The 21,374-nt window shown below is 35.8% G+C and overlaps 1 protein-coding gene across 3 annotated transcripts in view; it reads right to left on the bottom strand.

The window, feature by feature from the left end:
- The window catches only part of Frmd6 (FERM domain containing 6), a 71,965-nt gene that overhangs the window by 48,727 nt on the left and 1,864 nt on the right, over positions 1–21,374 (bottom strand). The window lies entirely within an intron of this gene.

The following is a 21,374-nucleotide window of genomic DNA, read 5'->3' as shown; positions in this document are numbered from 1 at the left end:
ATCATCCAGAATTAACTGCTTCCTGGTACCTTAAAAGCAACTCCATCTGAAGGCTAGTATGTATGTCTTGGAGAGGCCAAACCAATCAGTATGCAAGAAACTGATGCTCATTGGGATTCAACGTCTTTGGTCATATCCCCGGGCAGAAATAAGCTCAACTTGAGATCTAGAGGTAGGATCAACTTTTCCTGAAGTGTATGGACATCCAAACAAAACCTGGATACCCTTGGAACCTGAGGGATGAGAAAAGATACTGGACAAGCAATACTAACAAGAAGAAAGGCAAAGGAAAAAAATTCCATGAATTTTAAATTAGAGAAACTTTCTTTTCATAGCCATCTGTATTCAAAAGTCATATTGGATTTAGCAACCACACACAAAAATTCCTTTCAACCAAGATGAATTTCTAGCATGACACTGCCAACAAAAAGTGCTGTTCTCAGGGAAAATCCTCTGACTTAGAAGCATCTGCTTCGACTTTCCACAATGAAATCTTTGATTCCTTCATTCATGGGACCTATACTCAATTCTCGGACACAGGAATCATAGTTCTCAAAATAGTGATTTTGCTATGAGATTCTCATTGTTTGAACGCAGTATATGGAATCTTAACATTAACTTCAGTTATTTTCCCTAATATTTTTCAAAAGGAGTATAATACTTTTAAGAAACATTGAATAAATGATTTGGGAAGTTATTAGCTTTTTTAGAACACTGTATGCAAATTTTCCACTTCATTAAATAGCTCTTAACAGCAACAATAGCATGTACAGGCTAGAAACACAAAAATCCATTAATGAAGGCATAAAGACACTACATGAAAACAATTTATCAGAGAAAATGAAAGAACTACAGCTACATTAACAACAATGTTGAACAAAAATGCATATAAGTGATTATGTAATATATGTGATTTTATTTCTATAAATAGCAAGTTCAAAATAAAAATAATATTTACGTAGAAATGCATATGTATGGTAAGACCATAAAGAAAAGCAAAGAATGATTAATCTCAAAATTCTAATAGTGGTATTGGGTTGGAGGCTAGGCTAGGGGTTTTCAGAAAGGGGTGAGGAGCTTCAAAAGCTCTAGGGAAACTCTCTTAAGGTCAATAACACAGTAATGTCTTTTCTCACTATTACATATTTAAATGCACACACAGTATCATAAACACATCCTATGTGTATATTTGAAATTTTTATAAAGTGTAGCACAATTTTGATGTTGAAAACAAAAGATACATATTTCAGTATATATAAATTAATATAAAAGTTTTTCATAAATACATTATAAAATTGTCCTTAAAAATGCCTGCTACATTTTGTAGGTGATTCCACTGAGTATTTTATGAGGAGTTTAACTATAACAAAAGTAGAGCAAATGCTGTCATTATAACATTTTATAATGTTATTGTTCTAAAATGTTATTTTACCTACTATATGTACCATTTTTATGGCTTTGAAATGAGAAAGATCTTAGAGTTTTTAGTATTGTTACTGAATTCTTACAGAGGAAAATTCAGTGACACTAATTTCTGAGATTCTATCTTCTACTAAATGGGAACATTGTAACAAAGTACAATCAAAAGAAAATTTCACCCTTTCACAGCCCTTAAATTTTATGGGTTTAAAAAAAAAAAACCTACAGAGGATGACCTGGCTATGGTGATCTAAGTCATTTTGGAGCCCCAGACATGCCTTTTTCTTACAGAATTTTTCTTCTATGTGAAACCACAAGTGGGTAGGAAATCATTTACTTTAATATCCAGAAAGTTTATGATTTATATATTCAAATAGGAAGAAATATACAAAAACAACTAAGTCAAGCAACAAATGCTGATAAGCCATAACTACCTTTTGCCCTTATACACATAAGTTATGGAAACTATATTGTTATCTGGAGACAATGAGCAGCATTTCCTACATGACGGTGTCTGTCTCTGTCTGCCTCTTCCCCTCTATCTCCTAAACACACACACACACACACACACACACACACACACACACACACACACACACACACCACAGAATAGTGCAAAGTGAGCTGCATGAGGTCAGACACTCTTTATAATAAAAAAAAGATCAAAAGCACAATCTTCAGACTTCAAAGTGAAAGATTTCTCAGAACATTCTAACAAGGTTTTATATGCTACAGTCTTTATTCAACACACCCTAAGGGTTTTTTTTTTACGTAAATTAGAAACAAAGTTGTCACACATATGCTTATAAAGACAGAATTCTGATTTATGGCTTTAAAAGAACTAAATAGAAATGACATAAGTATTCATTTTTATGTATGCCTTCTTTATTATAGCTTCATAAAATATTTACCTCATATAGCTTCACTGTCAAGTGGCAATTCCTTATCAAATGTATCGTATCCACTCTGTATCAAACATGTTCTATCCTAACAAAGCCTTCAACAACAAGCTACCCTTGCTTCTCCATTAAGTGTGATCAATCACAAGCCCTGAGTTCAAGCTCCACGACTGACCAAAAAAATCATTAGTGGCATTTCACTTTCAAGTAGCACTTACCTATAGAGTAACATGTACTTCCTACATGCCATTCTCAGGCCAAAAAAAAAAAATTCAGACCAAAGTCAATTCAATCATTATCAACTGATTCTAAAAGGAACAGAAATACAGCCATGGAGCGAACCTCTGGGCCTACTGGTATATGTGAAGCTTACAAAATTCAATGGTGAGTCATGGAACAGCTCAGACAAGTCACCTCCATTTGACCCACCTGTTCATTGGGTTTTCTGGTTGTATGATGTGCTCCCCTCCCCCTCCACATTGTCAAGAGAGACATTCCTTCTTATAGCAATTATCTTCTGATGCTGTGAGAGAGACTTAAGGTCTAACTTTTAAAGGGTGTGGAGGAAGGAAACCAAAATTATACCTTAGCCTACACTAAATGATTAATCTTCCATGAAAAATGAAACCATACTTCAATCTTGAAAGTTAAAGTTTAAAAAGAAAAAGAAACAAAAAAAAAACCCTCAAAAACAAAACCCAGAAATCACCCTATCACCTTACAATACTATTTTGTATTCTTTTTCTATATGGCTTTAATAACTGGAAATGCTAGACTTTCATTCTGGAAGAACTGGACAGGTAGTCGATTCCAGGGTCAGCCATCACTTGTGGCAGGACCACCACCCAACATTAGTGGCACACTGTACCCTATTTCTCCACTTATGTTCTTCCCAATAAGCCTATCTTCTGCCAACAATTGCCAACGACCCAGAGGAAAACCATTTAACTATATTTCTTTTTTTGTGGTTTCCAGAGTGAGTTCTTTATTAAAATCTATTTAATTATTACCAGTGGTACTGTGTGTATTGTGCTGGTAAATAGACCATGAGAAGATTTAACAAGCTGATCATGTAATAAGTCTCAATTCATTTCTATAACATAGTATTATTACAGGGTCATCTGTTGAAATAGATTTTCTTTATTTTTTTATTTATTTATTTTTCTGCCAGTCCTAGGCTTGGGCTCAGGGCATGAGCGCTGTCTTTGGGTTTTTTATTTTTTTCCTCAAAGCTAGAGCTCTAGCACTTGAGCCTCAGCACCACTTCTGGCTTTTTTTCTATGTATGTGGTACTGAGGAATCAAACCCTGGTCTTCATGCATGCTAGGCAAGCAGTCTACCACTAGGCCAAACTCCCAGTCCCAATAGATTTCCTTTAGAATGGACCTCAGTTTCAATAAGTCATAGATACTGTGAGTTCTGTATAAACTGGTGGACAGAAAGCTAGTTTCTTTGCTTTGACTTACAAGCCTCAATTTCACTGCAAAATAAAGTGTCAGGGCAGGAGATGGAACTCTGGGGTAAAGCTCATGCATAACATATTAAGGTCTTGGGTTCAATCCCCAGCAGTAGGGTAGAAAGGGAGATGAACATATAATGAAGAATATCTATTTCTCTTCATGGCCTTCACATTTGGAAGAATGAATTAAGAAAACATGATGTTAGTCCTAGGAATTAATGTTCTACTAGGGAGATCTAAGAGTCTTCTTTCTCAGATAGAAGATTTACAAACAAATGGTATATTATCTAGTGGTTTTTAACTTTCGACTCAGGTCTCAATAATCAGGGATGCAATACATTCTAAGAAGTTTATCTTACAAAAGCATCATTGAAGTGAATGCAATCTCACCAGAGTTTGGAAATAGTCCCCCCCATACCCTCCAAAAAAATATATGAAGACAAGACAGTTTTCTTGAGATAACATTCAATTGAACCTGGAGTTTTATTTACTTCAGTGAATAAAACCATTAGGAACAAAGATTCTGGTAGCATGAAAGTACTTCACTTTGGTCATGTCAATTGTAAATACACACTCTAGATAACCTATAAACCAACGTCTATTTGTAAGGGCGTAGCGTGGACCCTTGGAACGCACAGTTATATGGTTCCAAGGAGACTGTGGAAGAAAATCCATAAATGTAAAGTTCTATATTCAAACAGTATGCAAATTTACTTATACTGAATACCTATAGAAGGTCCAAAGTGCCAAAACCACAGGGAGTTGACTATACTGCTATCACAAAAATTACCTTTGCTGACATTAATGCTGCTGTTATCCAAAACTACATCTTATTTCATGCACTTTACCTCTAATACTGTAATCGAAGCTACTGGAGTCTGGCTCCAGGAAAAATATGAAGACCTCATCTGGAAAATAACTAACAAAAAGGCTGGGAATGAGGCTCAACTTATGGCACATGGTTAGCAAAACTCTTAAGAGGCCCTGAGTTCAAACCTCAGTACCACAAAACAAAAACAAACCTAAGAGGGCTGGGAGTGTGGCCTAACAGTAGAGTGCTTATTTAGCATGCATGAAACCCTGGGTTTGATTCCTTGGTGCCATATACATAGAAAAAGCTAGAAGTGGTGCTGTGGCTCAAGTGGTAGAAAGCTGACCTTGAGAAAGCTCAAGGACAGTGCCCAGCCCCTGAGTTCAAGCCACAGGACTGGCAAAGAAAAAAAAAGTAATGAATGTACATTTTACATTCTTCCCTAATATTGTTTACATGTTAAGTAATACTATATTACCTCAAATCTCTTTTTGTACATGAAGCTAGGTATAAACCAAGTGGAACAGTCTGGACTGGTTAAATCCATGGATTCAGAAGGTTAAATAAGTTCATAACTGAAATGTAAGACGTCATGGTCACTTTCAGAAAACGACTGTAATTTTCAAGGATGTACCTAAAAGCAATGGCTGGCCTTTTTGTGTTCACCAAAGTTAAGTACTTAGCAAGAATTATGGAGCAACAGAAATAATGTGTTCTTAAAAGAAAAACAAACTGGTTTTAAACAGGTAGCATTTCTCTTGTTACATTGTATAACTGTTTATCTTTCTATCTTCCTATCACTCTTCTAGTTTCTGGATGTGCCTATGCTTTGTTAATGACTGAATTTCAGCAAGTACTTGGCACATAAATGAGTCTGGAATGAAACAATAGACTCTAGATATTTTCATAGTAGCTTATTTGCAAAAGCCCATATGTGACTCAACTTACTCTAGAAAGGCTTATGGTAGAAATGCTTCCACAAAACATTGGCATTATTTCATAGCCTTCTTACTTCTAATTTAAAGATTACAGAATTCAAAAGAGATCACAAAATTGGTTAGAGAATAACTAATCCATAAATGTATAATGTGTAATTATTTCAAAACACTTTCAACTTCCCTTTTCTAATCAATCCTAATAAAGGATTTTTCAAGGTATCAAAGGACAGTGCAAAATCTGACACACAACTCTCTCTGGGCAGATTAAATCAATGCTTTGAACTGTAATCCTAGCTACTCAGGAGGATGAGATTTGAGGATTGTGATTCAAAGCTAGCTCAGGTAGGAAAAGTCCATGAGACTTTTATCTCCAATTAACCACCAAAAAGCTGAAAATAGAGCTGCAGCTCCAGCTGTAGAACTCTAGGCTTGAGCAAAAAGGCTCAGGGACAGTGCTCAGGTCCTGAGTTCAAGCTCCAAATCAACACATGTAGACAAAGATATACAGAAACAGACACACACACACACACACACACACACACACACACACACACACACACACACAAAGTGCTTTGGAATTTTGTGTCAGGTTAAATTTATTATTATGGAAAACAGGAAATGTCTGAAAAGATCTTCCCCTGTAGCTAAGATGATAAGACCTAAGACCTGTGTGAACTTTTTTTTTTTTTTTTTACCAGTCCTGGGGCTTGAACACAGGGCTTGGGCAATGTTCCTGAGCCTCTCTGTGCTCCAGGCCAACTGTCTATCACTTAAGTCCAGTGTGAGCTTCTTTTTTTTTATTTTTTTCATATATTTTTTATTGTAATTAATAGAAGGGTTACATGATATTTGCCAGATAGGAGGTGCATTAATTCACATACATTGATACCCTTTCACATGTCTTGATCCCCAATTCCCTCTCCCCTACCTCCACCCCTCATCTTGAAGGGGGGAAAAAAGTGTGAGCTTCTTTAAAGAACATAGGTTGATGGGCCGGGAGTTTGGCTTAGTGCTTGCCTAGCACACATGAAGATCTGGGTTCGATTCCTCGATACAACATACGTAGAAAAAAGCCAGAAGTGGTGCTGTGGCTCAAGTGGGAGAGTTCTAGCCTTGAGAGAGTCCAAGGACAATGCTAAGGCCCTGAACTCAAATGCTTTTATTAACAGAGTGACAAGTAACAAGAAACAAAATGCTCAGGCCCCTGGAAATTAGGAGCATGAACCATATTAGGCTTAAGTGTGAAGTCATTTACGTTATTCAACCTCTTTATCTGTAAAATGGAAGCTACCACTTCAGGAATCAAAGAAAATAAAGTAAAAAGTCCTTATAAAAATTATAAAATCACATACAGCTATGAATTATTATAATGCTAAAAAATCTTATAAAGTGAAATGTATGTTTATTTTCCTCTAATTTTTAAGAAATTATGATTCTTAATTCTTATTGTGTTTTAGACTTGTTGGATTATCTGGAAAATGTGCTGCATCCTTGCCCTATAAATATGCATCCATGCACATACATATAACATTATGAGTATAGTTGGTTTTCTTTGTTTTGTTTTGTTTTTTTTTGCCAGTCCTGGGCTTAAGCTCAGGGCCTGAGCACTGTCCTTGGATTTTTCTGAAGGCTAGAGCTCTACCACTTGAGCCTCAGTACCACTTCCGGCTTTTTCTAAGTATGTGGTACCAAGGAATCGAACCTGGGTCTTTGTGCATGCTAGGCAAGCACTCTATCACTAGCCAAACTCCCAGACCCCAATGAGTATAGTTATAAGGGTTCCCCATTTCCTTCCATAGTTTAAAGAACCTGCTTTAGGCTGATACATGTATATGACGACAATTCTACTCTTTTTCTGTTGATGCTTTCAGTAGTAAATGGACATGGGGCATCTGTATCATACTTACAAAGCACTTGTCAGATGTGATTTAAACGTGGTCATATCGCCTGTTCCCTAGAAACACTTCATGATCCCTGGCCTCACTCAAATAGCAGAATTCAACATCTGAGTGATGATTTTAATGAGAGAATTCTTATTCATGCCTATGGCTGTTTCCAACTACACTTAGGAAAATTTAAAGTCAGATCCACTTTTGAAAACTTATTTTATAGTAGAACATCTCCAAGAATGGACTATGTAGTTTTTCTATTATGAGTCTAATCAATGTCATTTTGATGCGTTTCCACAAGGAAAATGCTCTATTTCATAGTTGTATTTTACTACTAATCTTCAAAACTCAATCTTTACATTCTTTGGAAAATCTGTACAACAAAAACTGACATTCTTTTTCCAGGTCAACATTAAACCTAAATGTACATATACATATATACATGTGTATGTCTGTATAGTATATGAATATATGTTTAGATAATATAAATACAAAATATACTCTGAAGAGGTGGTAATCTGCTCAAAGTCAAGACTTTGGAAGAGCCAGATAAAGGTTTCCTTCTCTCCCTCCCACAGCAAGGATGGAATACAGGTCCTATACTTTCTAGGCAAGAGTTCTTCCATAATGAAGTAAGCCAGACTCAAAGGAACATAGGCTCAATGGTTTCCCTCATTTGTCATAATCAGTAGAAACTTGGGCTCTCCTAACAGAGATTTACAATAGAACAAAATCTAGATACAGAGGCCATATAAGTATGATGCTAAATGTAAGGACCTCCAGGATATAGAAACAAAAGACATATAATGAGTGATTGTTGTCCTTAATGTACTGTTATCTCTCATCTCTTTTGCTGTCCTTGGTTATCTCATATTGTTACAATATTTCACCTTGTTATCTGATATATTTTATATATGCTTAATTGGTTATTTGAAATTGGATAGGGAAGGGGGAAAATCAAGATGAGTGGGGGGGGGGAATGGGGACCATGACATGAGAAAGGGTATCAATGTTTGTGAAGTAATGAACTTTCTATCTGGTGAATATAATGTAACACTTCTATTAATTACAATAAAAATATATGGGAAAAAAGAGTTCTTCCATGAGTCATTCCCCATATCCCACATATAGGTTTCCATAAACATTCTGTTTAGGAATTTTTATGGTTGAAAGTACTCTCTGACTTGCTCAAGGTTTACATTAACAAAGGTACTTACAAATAACTTTATTCATACTGTTTGGAAGAAAAACATATATGAGTAAAATTAATTGTATTACTTATATACTAGGATGAAAAAGAGTATCTACAACATCATTTTAGTTACTTTTCTACTAGTTTTTTGATTCAATATAGGAGACACCTCATGCAGAGTTTATTTTTTGTTCATATAATAATAGATGACACATAGGTAGTTAAACAGAAAAGAAAAAAGGTTGAGAAAATAGAAGTCAGGGACAGCAGAGAGGTAGCTGGCACAGTGGTAGTTTTATTTAGAAACAATCCTAATGTTTTTTTTTCTTTTGTAGACCAGTATAAAACCCTATATTAGAAATGATACCCATATCATCTAATTTCTACAATACAGGGCCATGCACATCAACTCAAATGGTCAGAGACTAAAGTCAGTTTTAGGCTCTTCCTCAGGGACAATAGGACAGCTGGACAAGTGTAACACAGCCAGTGACCACCCAAAAAAGGAAAACTGCAAGGATGGTTCAATGAGATTTTTCAATGGATTTAAGCTTGTCCTTTGGTCAACCTCTGGAAAGAAGAAAGAAAAATATGTGCACATTGAACTTTCAACAGGCTTACAGAAACAAACTCATGTTAAAGAAATCTTTCTCATCTGGAGGCCTAGAATAACCCCAAAGTCATTAAAAAGTGATGCCTTCTAATGTTGAAAAAGCACACATCATTTCTATTTCTGCATTTGACTATGTTATCTCTCATCTCTTTTGCTGTCCCTTGGTTATATCATATTGTTACAGTATCTCACTTTGTTATCTGATATATTGGATATATTTGTATTTGGTTATTTGAAATTGGATAGGGAAGGGGGGAAAACAAGATGAGGGTTGGGGGTGGGGGGGAGGGTAATGGGGACCAAGACATGTGAATGGGTATCAATGTATGTGAATTAATGCACCTTCTATCTGGCAAATATCATGTAACCCTTTTATTAATCAGAATAAAAAATATTTTTAAAAAGTAAATAAAAGAAATCAGAAATCAAAAAAAACCAAAAAACAAAAAAAACCTCAAGCTCATCCTAGGATCTTTTTGCCTGTTAAAGGAAGGACACTTGCAATTTTTCATAGACTTGAAATTTTAAGCAACAAATATATATTTTCAATGTCAACATTGGAACTGAACACTTAGGCTTTTTTTGTTTTTTTTTGCCAGTCTTGGGGCTTGAACTCAGGGCCTAGGCACTGTCCTTGAGCTTTCTCAAGGTTACAACTCTACCACTTGGGCGTTTTCTGTGTATGTGGTACTGAGGAGTATGTGAGCACACACATGGAAGCACATATGCATGCTGTTACTGGGGGCTGGAACTCAAGGCTTCCAGCTCCCCCTTAGTATGTATGTATGTATTGATTGATTGGCTGCTAGTCCTGGGGCTTGAACTCAAGACCCGGGCACTATCCCTGAGCTCTGTTTTGCTCAAGGGTAGCTCACTTGACCCACAATACCACTAGCTTTTTCTGAGGAGTTTACTGAACATAAGAGTCTTGCAGACTTTTCTGCCTCCGCTGGCTTCAAACCACGGCCCTCTTATCTAAGAATTGTGAGTAGCTAGGATTATAGCTATGAGCCACTCAGCCTTTTTGCTGAAGGCTGGAACTTTACCACTTGAGCCACAGCTACAGACCAGCTTCTTGATGGTTAATTTGAGATGGGAGTTTCATGGATAGAATCCAACCAGGATCCTCAAATTTCATCCTACTAAGCAGAGGTAACACAGTTTTGTAGTTGCTTTCTCCATGGGTCAGCAGATCACACCTGACTTGCTGGAAGTTAAATCCATTCACAGTTCTCTCACCTTACACAGATCTGAAACAATAAAGCTGTAGCAAGCTTGGTTGATGTCAAGAGCCATCAGTGTTCTAGAGGTCAGGAAAGAATTAGAAAAAAAATGCAGCCTCCATCTGTCTTCAAGATACTTACTGCCTATAGTAAGTTACCTCAGCAATACCAGACCAAAAATCATACACAGAAGTCACCACTGTAACACATCTGGGCCAGGACCAAGCACTGGGAAGACTGCTTCTGATAACTAACCTACTCAAGCCCTCAAGCAAATCCCACTGCCTGCCACACCTCCAATGCAAGGTAAAGTATTATTTCAATCTCCTCAACAGAAAAATAGGTTATATGGTAAAAATGCCTTCATTTTGATTTACATCTATAATATACTGATTACAAACACTTGAAAACTTTCTGGTCAGGAAAATAGTTGTAGTTCAAGGTAGTACTAAGCAGTTGTTAAGGAATATTTTGTTATGTTTTAAATTAGTTTCATTAGCTTTCTCTATTAGATCTTACTCTACAACTGAAAATACATGAAAATTTCTCTCTATACTTCTCTAAGCACCTGTAAAAGCATATAATTTAGTAAGTTACAAAGGATCTGCTTAATCTAGACTCAAAGTGACACTGGAGGGTCAAAGGATTTCATTTAGAAAAAAAATCTTAGTTTACTTTAAATTCTTCATGACAGGATACATTTTACAAACCACTGTCTAATCTGTTTTCCTTAAATATTTTTACTATCACATTTGGAAGTCTTCAGTTAGTTGAACTAAGTCATTCTTAAAATAGGTTAATTTTCTTTCTATAATTATAAGTAACTCAAGTTCCTTAACAGAGATTTTTTTTTAAATGGCACCACTGCAGTTGAGTTTTTTCAGCATGACATTAAGCTATGCAAGAAATAACTTTATCACTATATTTAGATAGATTGTGTAAATACAGAACTCTTACTTTGGAAGAAAACACATATAGCACTTCTGACCGCTGTGATAAATTAGATGTAACTCCACAAAATTCCACTGTGTTTGGCTCACCTCTACTACTGAGATTCTTTTTATGATGCCATGTAACATCACACCAAGATAATAACTTTTTTTCTATCTTTCAGTCACAAGATTTGAAATTATTAAATCAAGGTACAATACATCTCTTTTGACTCTTGGTAGAATAAGTCTATTTTTTAAGCCATGAAAAAAGCTAGGTACTGGTACCTCATACTTGTAATCCCAGCTACTCAGGAAGATGAGATCTCAGGATTGTGATTCAATGCCAACCTAGACAGGAAATCCTTGACTCTTATCTTCCATTAACTTCCAAAAGGCCAGAAATGGAGCCTGTGACTCAAGTGGTAGTGCACTAGCCTTGAGCAAAAAAAACCCTGAGAGTGCTCAGGTCCCGAATTCAAGGCCCAGGATTAGCACTAAAAGAAAGGAAAGGGTAGGGGAAGTGGAGGAAGACAGGAAGAAAGGGAGTCTTACTGCAAAGACTTTCTGAAATAATTATAATCATTCCATAAAAGTTATTTCCATGGTAGCTATGTCTGAACTATTTCTATTTTCCTTTTGTCTTTCATTTACTTTCATTTAACTCAAAGATCAAGCAGTAAATTCTAGAAACAAAATTTCTAATTTTCTTTATCATTAAGCCAATAATTATAGCCAATGAAAAGTTCTTTTTAATTTTTGCCTTTTTTTTTACTGAATGCTCCTATTCTTAAAAGTCTGTTTGTTTGTTTTAAACATTGCTTGCTACAGAAAGTCTCTTCATTGATTTGCTTCAAAGGCTAAATGTCTATTGTGATTACTTTTTAAACTGTTACGGAATAGAAGAGAAAGTTGAGAAACTCAGATTCAGTGTAGTCATACTCCCCACTCTAGTCCCAAGTTCTAGACTAAAGTAAAGTTTCAATAATATCTTGCTTTCTAGCAGCATTTACTGAGATTAAATAATGTAATCCATTATTTAAAATCTAATTTTCTGGCTAAGCGTTTCAAGGAGTACCACAGTGTTTTCCAAATAAATGGAAATAAGACATTTAAAACAATATTAAGGCTAGGTGCTAGTGGATTGTGCCTATAATAGCTACTTGAGAGGCAGAAATCCAGGAGGACCGCAGTGCAAGGTCAGGGAGGCAAAAAGTTAGTGAAATCCCAATCTCAACCAATAGCTGCTCATAGTAGCCTACTCATTCCAGCTATATGAGAAACAGAAATCAGAAGTATTGTGGTTTGAAGCCAGGTTGGGTAAAAAGAAAAATGGGGACCATCTCATTAGAAAAAGGAGGGTACAGTGGCTACAGAGGATTTTGGTCCAGTTCAGCCTAGGCAAAAAGTAAGCCCCTATTCTCAAAAACAGTAAGACCAAAGAGGGGCAGAAACATAATTTAAATGATATAACACCTGCCTAACAAGTCAGAGGTTTTTAGCTTAAACCACAGTACAACAAAAACAAAATTCAATATTGATCATTAGAACACAAATCCAAAATAATAAAATGGTAAGTAGTAAAGAGCCATTTATCCATCTATGTAATAGAACCAGGATACTGATAACAAATAAAATATCTAATAGATTAATATTTAGACTATGTAAATGCTACTTCAAAAGAATTGGCATATTTTATATTAGGAGAACAAATCTGAAAAGTAGATTTTACACAAAATGTGGGTATTTTACAGATCATTATGATCACAGATTACTGCTGGGAGCAAAATCAAAACAGTAGTCTAGCAAATTATATAAAGTAAACTCATTAGGTACTAGTACATTGTATGGTTCTTGCTTTCAAGAAACTTATGTGTAATATTATATTATGTATATACAATGATATAATCCAAGTATAATGTTCTTAGGTTTCAACTGTGTGGAACAGAAGTATAGAGCCCAAATTCTAGAAGTAGAACCCAGATGGAAAATCACAACATACTCTAAGTGAATATGAATTAGACAGGAGGAAATGAGGACAAGTGAGCTAGGCTTAAGGAACTTGAAGATGACACTGGAAAAACAGAATCTACATCCACAGAAGAGCAAACCCTCAGCCTACAGGAGAAGGCCACAAGGGAGTGGACATGAAAAATTCCAATGATGTTGGGCTGAGAGCATGTCCTCTGGGAACTGTGAGAACTGCAAAGCACACACCCATACACGGGATCACTGCCAGGTCTTTCCAAGGGAAGGTTTAAAATTCAATTTTTAAAATGTCAAATTTCTCAATTTTTAAATGTTGGCAGATAAATGATTTTTACCACTGTGTTAAAAGCTAATGTGTGTCCACAGCCAATCTTGCTGGTGGGCCTCAGGCTTGCAACTCTAGTTTGGTATGACAAATTCCATGCTAAGAAATCTGGACTTCATCCTGTAGTCACTGATTAAGAAGACTTAATATTTATTTCAAAGTTTGTAACTTCTGTACACTCTAGTATCCAACATATATATATATACACACACACATACTATATATATATATACATGCATAATATATGTATATACACATAATATATGTATATACACTCTGCTCTGCCAAAGTATTTCACATGTCTTACATATTTCTGTTTCAAACCATTTGTATTCACTTAAACTACCTATAAAGTAACTTATAAGTTTCAGCTGAAAAAAACACTCAAAATGCCATCAATAAAACAGGAATACACATATAATCTGTAGAGCTCCACTTCTCAAAAAGCACGTGGTATAATCCACTGCAGAAGACAAGCCCTTGCCCGTGCAGCACGTCACTGTAATCAGCAGCTTCCTCAATGCAATACTATCTTTCATTACCAACAAGGCTCAAAGGCAGGTAGGTAAGGAAGTTTTAATTCTACCAATCACTCGGAGCATTTAATTCTCCAAAAACAATAAGTAGACATTAAAGGCCTAAGTGCTTGTGTTTCGATAAGCTTAGACAAAGAAAAGATAATTAGTATCAGAGACTTGATTTGTTTTGGTGATAGTCTTATATGAAATTAGCATTATAATTCAAAGGTAATTATCAGAAAACTGTTGGTGCGTAATTATGACATAAAATACAGAACTATGAGAACTGTTTACTCACAAGATTTGAAATGACAGTTATGTGAAAGTGATCAACAAAATTACATAAATACATTCAGACACACACACACACACACACACACACACACACACACACACAGATCCACACAAACAAATGTTGACATTCCTTGATCAGTTCTGGCTCTTGGGAACCTATAACCTGAACTATAAAATCTGTGAATGATGGTTCTAATTTATAGCACCATTGAAAATGTGGTCATCATAAAGTTCATGTCTTACTTTCCATATAAAAGAATTGATAGGTTGAATTAATGAACACATTATGAACACTAGACAGTCTTAACACAAAGAGGAGTGCATTTACGATGCATTCTTATCCAGGGACATTCAACACGGAATCTAAAAACTATAAAAGTTCTATGATGGGATATATATATTCTATAGACATAATGTTTTATTATATAGATTAATGCTTAATTTTAATTATGTTCTACAACCTAAGTGCCAGTGATTGTATACAAAGATTTTCTTCTTAAATACTTGTTTGTTAAACATGACATTTGAAATATGATGTAAAAATCAATGTTAATGAATTCTTTAATAATAAAAAAAACCGTAAAAGTTTTCCCATTTCAAAATAAAGAGACTACAATCTGTATACCAGCATCTTACCATTATTGGTATTATTTTAGCTAGCTAACTATTAACTAGCTATTATTAACTAGAGAGAAGCTCAAAGGCTCCCCACCCCCATCAGGGACTGTTTAAGATCCTTGTGACCCCCCCCTTACATTCCCACATCAGAAATCCTGTCCCCATCCTATCAGATGTATTAAAATGGGCTCACATATTAAATATACTGTAAAAAATTTAAATGCAAATAACAGTTTCTAGTAAGCGTTTCTTCTCTTGTGAACTGCTCCAATCAAGTCTTCGTCCCCTCTCCTCTATCAACATGGCTATTTGCCATAATCTTGAATAACAAAGTTATAAACTCAAACCCCCGGACTACCAAAAAAGAGATAGATAGACAGAGAAACATACTCACATGAAATTCTGAAGGATACTTGAGCAGAAGACACACGTCACTTGTATTCTTTAAGTTTAAAAATGTTCTGTCAAACACTAATCATCAAGAGAATTTCATTTTTCTTAATTTGCAGATTTGCTTTGTGGCATTTGTAAAAAAAAAAAAATAGCAGGCAAAAGCTGGGAGACTAAGATGACTGGAAATTAGAAGAGAATTAGGAACACTAAGTGGATCAATTAGTGGGACAGACCAGCTGCCTTCTTCATGCAGTAACATTAATTGCCTAATATTTGTAACTAAGAAATACTAGGTTTTGTTGCTTGCTTAATGCCATCAGGAAACAAGATATAATAAAACCTCATGAACTCTTGTAAACAAAGGCTCAGAGACCACTAAAAAAAACTATAAATCTTTTTAGACATAATTTAGTTTCATTTGAAGTAATGATAGCTAATATTACTTGTTTGTTTACCATATGTCAAATACCAGGTCAATTGTTTCACATGTACCATTTCATTTAATAATCCCAACAATCTGACAGAGCAGTTACAATTATTACACATCATGAAGAAGAGGCTCCAGCAGTAAAAAAATTTCTCCAAGCTTACAGACTAGAAAATGGCATAACCTAGATTCAAGAAACAGATGTCACAGATCTCATTCTTTCCTGCTATTCTTGTATGTTGTCATCAATATTTTTTTTTGCCAGTCCTGGGGTTTGAACTCAGGGCCTGAGCACTGTCCTTGGGCTTTCTTAAGGCAAGAGCTCTACCATTTGAGCCACAATATCACTTCCAGCTTTTCTATGTATGTGGTACCATACACAGTTTGCTAGGCAAACACTATACTTCTAAGCCAAACTCCCGGCCCCTTATTTAACATTCCTGAGCACAGAAATTTTACTGAGAAACTTGTCAAGTGGTGGACCTATGGATCAGCGTATTTTATGCATTTTTCTAAAATCACATATGCTACACTTTATGCTAATATAAGCAGCACTTCATTAGAGCAAGAGTTTGGCCTAGTGGTAGAGTGCTTGTCTAGCATGCACGAAGACCCGGGTTTGATTCCTCGGTACCACATACATAGAAAAAAAAGCCGGAAGTGGTGCTGAGGTAGAGCTCTAGCCTTGAGAAAGTCCAAGGATAGGGCTCAGGCCCTGAGCTCAAGCCCAGGACTGGCAAAAAAAAAAAAAAAAAAACAATTCTGAAAACTTTTTAGACATTCCTTTGAAACTATAGCACATCTCAGATCATTTATGGATCAATGAAGCAATGAAATCAACAGAGCCTTCAGGATATCACTCATTTGGCACTCACAATACAGAGTCTCATGAGAGAGCAGAAGAGAGGAAGACAGGGAGTAAAGAGCAAAGAGAAACCCCAACAGTCTGTGTGAAGTACAGAGGCAGACAAAGCAGAAGGAATTGAAAGTTTCCAAGACTACAGATCCATATTTTCTGCACAGATAAAGGATCTATATACAGAACACAGAAAAGAATACGCATGCTCCAGGCCAGTGTGCCTCCCTCTGGACTCAAAGTTAGGACTGCAACACAGAGGGCTGGGCCTCAGCCCTGTACTCTCTACTTTACAGGGAAAAATCTGCACCACTCTGGGAAGTAGCCCTGATACTCATGCCTATCTCCAACAAGCAGGAGAACTAGACTGGGTGAGATGAATCTTCCTTTTCTGGCACTGTCATTAGCCGTGAGACTTGAGATGAGTCACTCAATCTCTCAAGACCACCTCCTACCAAAAAAAAAAAAAAAAAAAAAAAGATGGGGTAGCTGAAATATCCTTTCTATCACCAATGCTCAGTTGAAATCTGGTACTGTTCAAACCATATTTTTGAAACACTAGGATTCTGTGGGACATGTTAGACCATTAGTGTTTATGTGACACTACTTTTCTAAAACAAAAATACTTATCTCTTTCCTGAAGCTTCTTTTGTTTCTTTTTAACTTTAAGCTTATACTCTTTTCAGCTGCAAAATAATCAAGCTTTCTAAGCCATCAAAAGATGCACGCCACATATTAGCTCCACATTAATAAGACAGATGAGTAAGCTGTGTATATTTATTCACATAAATAAAAGAACTGCTACCTGCATCACTGATGTTTATATTATTAGACATATTACAGAAAATAAATCAATAAGTTCTCTCCCACAGGAAAAAGAAAATTTAAAAAAATAGCAACTTAAATTAGATGGCATTTAAATCAAGAACAGATCAAAGCTAACCTATGACTTAAAAGTCAGAATACTGGATTGTCTTGGTTATGACTGTATGACAAGGTTTGTAGGGCTGGTAATATTGTTTCTTGATTTAAAAGCTGGTTAGCACTATGTGAACACTTTATGTAAATGCTTCTGATCTGTTTTTTTTCTAACTGGATAACATGTTCAAAGAAATAAAGCAACCAGTGTAATAGCGATATTCATAACACAATATGTTGGAAATGAACTTTACAATTTTGGAGGCGGGGAGGGAAAGTGGGAAAAAACATGGGAAAGGGTAACAACGTTCAAGAAGTAATGTACCCAGTACCTTACAAATGTAACTGTAAGCCCTGACAATAATTTTTTTTTTAAAAAGGAAGCAAACAAAGACCAAAACAGGAGGAAAAAGTCATCTACTGAAACTGTAAAGCACAAGTGTTACCTGTGGGGAGAAAATTAATTACATCTCATTAGATGTGACCAGATAAAGAGCCACCGCCAGGGGAGAAAAGTCAACACATTTGCTAAAATCATCAGCCTCAATTTCATTTATTTTTATGAAGACATCCTTCTCTTACATGAAACTGTGCTGAGAAATTAATATGAAGTTTTGCTTTACCTAACATATAAAAAAATTGAAAAACATCTAAAAATACCTGTGGAAAATCTACTTGGAACTTAGTGTTTTACATAGGTATATTTGGACAGAATCACCCTATTTAACAGCGTGTTAACACCATGATTAAAACCACTTTCCCTTCACCCTCCCCCTTGATAGACTGAAGTCAGCTACATAAGGCCATGCAGGTGGGAAAAATATATTGTGGGAAATTCTGAGCTGCAGATAACTCTAAAAAAGTTCCAGAAAAAAACATGGCCTTCCTTTGGGACTCTTTAGTTCCTCTGTAAATCTATTTCAGCATATTTTTTCTCTTCCTAAAGTAATATAACCAGCTTCCATATCAATGGATTTGTTCCTCCTTTCTCAAGACTTCCATAATGTCTCTCTGTATTGCATACTACATGACTGACTACTAGATGTATAGAAAAGTGATGGCATACTAACTTGCATCAGAAAAAAAATACACTACTAAATCATGGAAGATAATACAAAGCAAGATTGCTTATATTTACTCAATACTTCATAAAACTTCAGCCATTACTGTGGAACTGTTTTTTGTTTCAAGGTACCACAGGTGACCATTAAGTCTTTGTAGAATCATTAGTACTTCCTAAAATATGCTTCTAGTCTAAAATGCTAAGGGGAGAAGGCTAATAAGCCCCCAGTCCCTTCATATCAACCTGGTTATTCAACACTAAGACTGGCAAGATATCTAGGATAAATATCAATTAGTAGCCCTATTCCATGTCATATACAGACCTTACAGGTCTCTCAATTCTGATCATTTAATTCCTTTTTTCTAGATGGAAAAGATCTTATTCTTTAATTCCTATATTAAAATTGGAAGTTCTCTCTATTTTTGGCCTTGTTTTTAGCTACTCATCCCTCGAAGTTTAAATTTTTCCCAAATCCAATACTATGTTGTACTTCCTCTTTCTTCTCACATTATCAATTCTACTTATTTTTATAGCAACCCCCAAGTTTCTTTTCCAGAATAATGTATAATTCAAAAAAAACCTCTCAACTATACATCAATGATACACAGATATAGATGCAAATATAAATATAGATATAGATATATTTAACTAAAATTTACTACTCAAAATTCCTTCAAAGAATCTTCCTTCCGTACTCTGACCTCAATTTTATTATAATCACAATATTATAGCAAACTCTCAAAATATGTAATTTTAAAAAGTCATAGAAAGACTTCCTAAAAGTTTATAATTGTAAGTGTACAACAATACCCTTTATAACTAGTATTAGGGATACAGCTTAAAAAAAAAGATTCAAAAACACTGTATTTTCTTATAAATTGTGTTTGCTGTTTCTTGTTAGGAATGAAGAAGAGGAAATGGAAAGTTGATGGTAGTCAGTAAGAATCAGTTGCTGTGCCTGAAACCACAAATTTTTGTCTGCTAAAAAATGAAAAGAAGGAAAGGAGGGAAAGAGAAAGAGAAAGAGAAGGGGAAGGGAAGGGGAAGGGGAAGAGGAAGGGAAAAGGAAGGCAGCTGGAGGCTAGTGGCTCACACCTATAATGCTAACCACTATCATCAAGCGGGTGAAATCTTGAGGATAGTGGTTCGAAGCCAGCCTGGACAGAAAAGTCCATGAGACTCTCATCTCCAACTACCGACCAGAAAAACTGGAGTGGTGCTCTGGCTCAAAGTGGTAAAGAGCTAATCTTGAGCAAAAAAATATCAAGGCCTATGTTTAAGTTCTATGTAGCCTCTCCCACCCCACCCCCAAAAAGGCTCAGAACTATATAAATAAAAGCAAATACCTCCATGTTTTGTCCAGAATGATACACAAAAAAATGTTTCCTACTTTCCCACTTAGGAAAAAGAGGCTTCGTGTACCAAACAGCATTTATGAAATCTGTATTAATGAGTATGCATACATGCATTAAGTTCTCCATCCTTTAAAGAACTATGGAATAGTAAAGTGACTTTAGTGAAAGTCCATGAAGTTTGATTCTCAATTCAGGAAACTACCTACTGGACAATTTGTGAATGCCATCTGGGATCCAGGCAGCTCCATCAACAAAAGGGAAAACTTGAGATCATCCAAATCTAAAATTCACATACATTTTTACATCTGGACTGAATTAATCTTTTCTTGGTACTGGCTTTCATGTAATAAAATAATTGTTTGCAGGTTTTTCTTTAACAAAAAAAAAAATCTCCCCAATTTCAGGAATCAAAATGTTCAACACTCAAGTTGAAAACTACAAAGAATTCCTTTATCAAAAAGTTACTTGTGAGACAAGACTCGTTTATACTAAACTCAAATCCTGACAGCTCAGTCAAAAACAATTCTGCTTGAAACTTTCATTCCAAGCATCTGTCCAATAAGCTCCAGTTCTATTATGTCATAAGTTCTAAAGCCAAAAGCTTTATAAGCGTAGTTAAACTTGAAAACCAAGTCCAGAAACTAGGATAAAATCTGCAACAGCCTAGCTGAATGAGTTCTGTAAAGAGCTTGTAGCTGAAAACTGTTACCCAGCACTTTGGCATTTTGTTTTCAAAAAGCAGGGTGTTCGTCGGGCCCCTCTTGTTTTCAGGCATTTTCCTTCCATCTGCAAGTTCAAATTGTGTACTTGAAGCTGATATCTTACCCCTGTTGCCTCCTAAAAGGAAGGGTGAGAAAACCAAGAAAGACTCCCTGTCCTTAAAAATGTCTTGAGCACTGCAAGGACCACTGAAGAGCGAGAGCAGCCCATCAGTGTCAGATCGCAGAGATTCTTACAGGCTTCCCAAAGCCAGGGTTGGGGATGGGGGGGGGGGGAGGAAATTAGTTCATATTACAGCCAGTCCACTTTCTGGAGAAGATAGCCTGCAGATAACTTGATATGAGATACCCTCTGGGGGAGCCTTTTCATCTCATAATCTTACCAAAAGGCCATTTTAATATGAAACAGGAATCCAATATGTTTACAAACATACTGAAAAGGCATTCTGATGGCAGCTGCCTCGCATTTGTTTTTTTTTCATTTTTCACTTAAAACTTTCATTTCTCAAAACCACACCCAAGGAAAA

The sequence above is a fragment of the Megascapheus bottae genome, chromosome 14 (assembly GCF_031878675.1).
Source record: "Megascapheus bottae isolate mThoBot1 chromosome 14, mThoBot2.hap1, whole genome shotgun sequence".
NCBI lineage: Eukaryota > Metazoa > Chordata > Mammalia > Rodentia > Geomyidae > Megascapheus > Megascapheus bottae.
Note: the sequence above shows the minus strand (reverse complement) of the source record. Positions and strands in the feature narration are given on the sequence as shown.